Raw genomic sequence first — 5007 nt, 5'->3', positions numbered from 1 at the left:
CGCCTAGACTGGAGTGCAGTGGCCACTCCTGGCCACCACAGCCTCCACCTGCTGGGCTCTGGCGATCCTTCCGCCTCAGCCTTCCAAGTAGCTGGAACTACAGGCGCATGCTACCACGCCTGGCTAATTTTTTTTTTATTTATTGTAGAGATGAGGTCTTGCCTGCCCAGGCGGGTCTCGAACCTGCAGGCTCAGGCAATCCACTCACCTCAGCCTCCCAAAGGCGCGGGATTACAGGCCGAGCAACAGAGCCCGGCTCATATATATATTTTTTAAAGTAAACTTTGTTTTATAGCATAAATCATTATTTTAGATAAATATGAAGATACAATGAAGCAACAAAAATACATTTAGACAGAAGTAAATGATAATTGTAATTATTTCTGTTATACAACAGAAAAGAACAGAAAAGCTTTTATCTGTCTTCCCTATGCCTCACATTAAAGGAAAATATATCAGAACATCAGTAGTTATAGCTAAACTGGTTTGAAAACAGGTCAGTAGTTATGGTGAAATCTGGTCATGCACAGTAATCTCTAACAATAATGAGAAAAGGTTAATATGATAATCTCCCAGTGGCTACTTTTCTATCATATCATCAATAGACTCTGATAGAAGATTCTGTTTCCTCAAATGTATCCTGCTTGTTGCATTTATGTTTCTGAGACAGAACTAGTCAAGGTGATGTTGTTTTAGCATTTACCTTTTCTTCCGAAGATCTCTGACCCCTTCATGAATTTAAGGTCTTTTGAATAAACACAATGTTCTAGTCCTTACAGGTACTCTTCTACAAAAAGTGGTTGTCAACCCAATAAATTCTAGCTCTATACATCAAAAAGTTAACTTCTGAAACTTTTTAAATGATCTAAGACTCACTAATCAAAACTTAATGTGAAACTGCTTTGTTACATTTATATTGATTTTTAAATTTATTGTATTGATTCTATTACATTCTAGCCTTCACTTTCAGCGTTTCATCTGCAATGCCTACCATGCCACTTTCTACAATTTTATGGTCATTTTGTTTCTCCAACTCTATAATAGAACTTGAAATATGTGCCCATTGAAGAAACCATTATATACACATATGTACGTGCATGCACACATACATCTATAAATACAAGTTGAAGAAAAAGGTTCAGTTCCAAAGACACTAGGACTTTGTCCATCTATATTTTCACATTCCATTTAATTCACTTTTATTTTCCAGCATGTTTACTTATGTATAATTTTCATTTTTTTCTTTTTTGGCATGTCAACCCCTGTTCCTTTAAGTATGTTAGGTTTCTAGTGGGTTTGCACGATTAAAATAGTTTTGAGCTTAGATTATTACTGATAAACAAATATACATTTTCAGTTTTACAATATGTGTTTTTGTCAAGATGCCTCATTAGAATCAGCTCTGAGGAACATTTAATAGGGCAGAAGAATAAAAAAAAAATCTGAGTTTTAGGTATAAAATTTGAAACAGATCACTGTTCTTCACGTATGAGATAAACAAGTATTCTGTACCTACATTTTCTAACCTGGAAGATACAATACAATTTAAACATCCCTAATCCAAAAATTCAAAATGCAAAATAATACAAAATCTGAAACACTTTGATTACTGACATGACTCACAAGAGACAAATTTCACACATAAGTACTTAATACAAACTTTGTTTTCTGTACAAAATTATTTAAAATATTGTATAAAATTATCTTTAGGCTATGTGTACAAGGTGGTATGTATGAAACATAAATGAATTCTATATTTAGACTTGGGTCTTATCTCCAAGATATCTCATACATATGTGCAAATATTTCAAAATGTGAACAAAATCTGAAATCTGAAAGACTTCTGGTTCCAAGCATTTTGGATAAGGATTACTCAACCTGTACTAATACCCACATCATTGAGTTTATAAGGATTAATGGGATTACACCAAGTGAGTGACTTTCCAAGTCTAGGGGCTTCCTTGTCTTGGCTTCCCACTCTTAATTTTATTCAAATTTCAAAGATTTTCCCTAAAATACTTATTCATTTATATTAATTCAGTTGTCTGCTTGAGAGACTCCTCATAATAAATTTCAAAGCAGGGAGTTTATTTATTTTTGTTTCTCAGCAAGTGTTTTTTGTTTGGTTTTTTGTCGTCTGTGTTTATAGGAATACCTTTTAAACTGGCTATTGTAATAAAGGCAAGGAGTAGAGTAGCTAGGGGGTTCATTATCACTGAGACCCCTGGCTGAAGTCTCAGTGAACACCCTCAGTCCTCAGAGACTCACTCTCCAGCAGCTAAACACTTCTTGTCATACCAAGTGGCCTAGCTCCCACAGCTGTTCTCTGCTTAGCCATCAGCTTGCTTTGTGTTGGCTATTAAAGATCGATACCTTTCCTTTTTTAACATGATCTTTTTTTCGAAGTAAGATGCACCATCATTGTACCTTTCCTTCTGCTCTGAGGCAATTCAATAGAAAGTTGATATATAACACTCAGATTAAAGATTTCAACAACAAATTCCTCCCATCCAAAGAAAGGTCATAAAAATCAACATGCAAAATTGATAAGGAATCCTTCTGGGGTATAGTTTATACACTTTATGTACATATCTGAAGCCAAGGAATGTTTTTCTTTGTGTTTAAATTAAATTAATTTGTGTTTACTTTCTTCCAAGTTTTTTGTCATTATTGTTTTAAATAGGTAATATAATAACAGGCAATATTTTTAAGTGATCAATGCATATAAAAACTACTGAGAATTATCTTTTTATATTGGGTAATGAATAAGGCCAATATGTTATATGAAAACTGAAATTCCAGATATTATACACTCAAGTTTCCAGATATTATACATTCAATCAAGCTAAACATTTCTTCATAATATTAGGTATTTGCAGATTAAGGAATTGTCCTGATAACAGAGAGCGCTAAATAAAAGGTAACAAGAAAGGAAAGATACAGCTGAGAATCTGCAGTATATTGAAAGTATCTTAGTTAGATCATAGTTAAAGGGTAAATGGAGAAAGGAACTAATTTTTAATAAAACATGTATTCTTTAAGAATTGCAAGTTCATTTACAAACCATATGTGAATTAATATCTAAAGTATGTAAGGAGCTTACACAAGTCAATAGAAAAACAAAAAACAATCCTATTTTTAAAAGACCAAAAGACATGACTATATACTCTTCCAAAGAAGATATACAAATGGCCAACAGGTATATAAAAAGGCATTCAACATCACTAATTATCAGGGAAATGCAAATCAAAACAACAATTAGAAGTCACTTCACATTTGTTAGAATGGTTAGAGTCTATCATACTCAGTGATCTGTTACAGAAACAAAGAACAGAGTACCATATGTTCTCATTTGTAAGTGGATCCCAAACATTTATTATAATACCACAAGAAAGGGATTGGCAGTAGCAGGACACTGCCAGGGAAGCAGGGTAGAGAAGGCACATAACGTCAATAAGCGTACCTGATTCCAAACCAGGTGAAGTGAGGATCAGTAAGAGACCTATATGATGACCACTTATGTACCTAATCCTTAAGTGAACCCATATCTTTAAGATTAAAAAAAATTGAAACACAAGAGATAAAAAGTTTTGTTAGTAGTAAAACTACTACACAATACAGCAATCCCACTTCTGGGTATATATCTAAAGGAAATGAAATCAGTGTCTTGAAGAGATATCTGCACTCCCATGTACATTGCAGCATTATTCACAACAGCCAAGATGCAGAAACAACCTGTGTCTATTTATGGACGCAATAGATAAAGAAACTGTGATTCTCTCTCTCTCTCTCTCTCTCTCTCTCTCTCTCTCTCTCTCTCTGGAGTATTCAGTCATAAAATAAAAAGAAAATCTTTCCATTTGCAACAGCATGGATAAACCTGGATGACATTAGGCTAAGTATAAAAGGTCAGGCAGAGAAAAACAAATACTGTATGATTTCATTTACATGTGGAATCAGAAGAAGTCAAACTCAAAGAAGCCGAGAGTAGAAGGGTGATTGCCAGGGACTGTAGGAAAAGAAATTTTGATCAAATGGTACAAACGTTCAGTTGTAAGAGGAATTTAATGTATATGACCAGTGGTGATAAATGTGCTAATTAGAGTTATCCTTCAGTACACATAGGAGATTGGTTCCAGAGTCTCCAATGCCCTCCTCTCATGTATACCAAAATCTGTACATACTCTGGTCCTACAGTCTGCCCTATGGAATGTGCATATAATAGTAGCTTTTGCACTTTGCAAATATTATATTTTCTATCTGTGTTTGGTTTAAAAAATACACATATAAATGAAACTGTGTGTTCAAACTTCTGCTGTTCAAGGGCCAACTGCCATTTACTTGTGCTAAAAATAACACAATATATACATATGTCAAATCATCACATTGCACACCTGGAGTATTTTCAATCTTTGATAATCAAGCTATGTATTTATTTATTTATTTATTTAGTATTGAGGTCTCACTCTATACCCAGGCTGGAGTGCAGTGGTATGCTCATGGCTTACCACTGCCTCAATCTCCTGGGCTCAGTCTCCCAAGTAGCTGGGACTACAGATATCTGCCACCAGGCCTAGTTAATTTTTTTATTTTTATTTTGTAGAGACAAGGTCTTGCTATGTTGCCCAGGCTAGTCTCAAACTCCTGGACTCAAGCAATCCATCTTCCTTGGTCTCCCAAAGTGCTGGAATTACAGGTGTGAGCCACCATGTCCAATGACAATAGAATCTTTTAAAATGTAAATATTTAAAATTATAAGTGTACAATTTCAGATAAACTTCAAGTTTAAACAACTGAGTAATGCATGCACATTTTACTATCATACATATTTGTTAGGTATGCAGCATGAATTTAGAGTCTAAATGTCATTTATAATTTATTCAACTTTAGACATATTACTTCACTTCTGAGCTCTAGTTTCTTACCCTAAAAGAGGAATACTATCATCTACTTTATAGGACTGGTGAAGAGATTAAGATAATAAAAGTAAAGGACCTACTTCTGTGA

This window comes from Carlito syrichta, unplaced genomic scaffold (genome assembly GCF_000164805.1).
Source record: "Carlito syrichta isolate Samal-C Ts95f unplaced genomic scaffold, Tarsius_syrichta-2.0.1 Scaffold215687, whole genome shotgun sequence".
Lineage (NCBI taxonomy): Eukaryota > Metazoa > Chordata > Mammalia > Primates > Tarsiidae > Carlito > Carlito syrichta.
Note: the sequence above shows the minus strand (reverse complement) of the source record.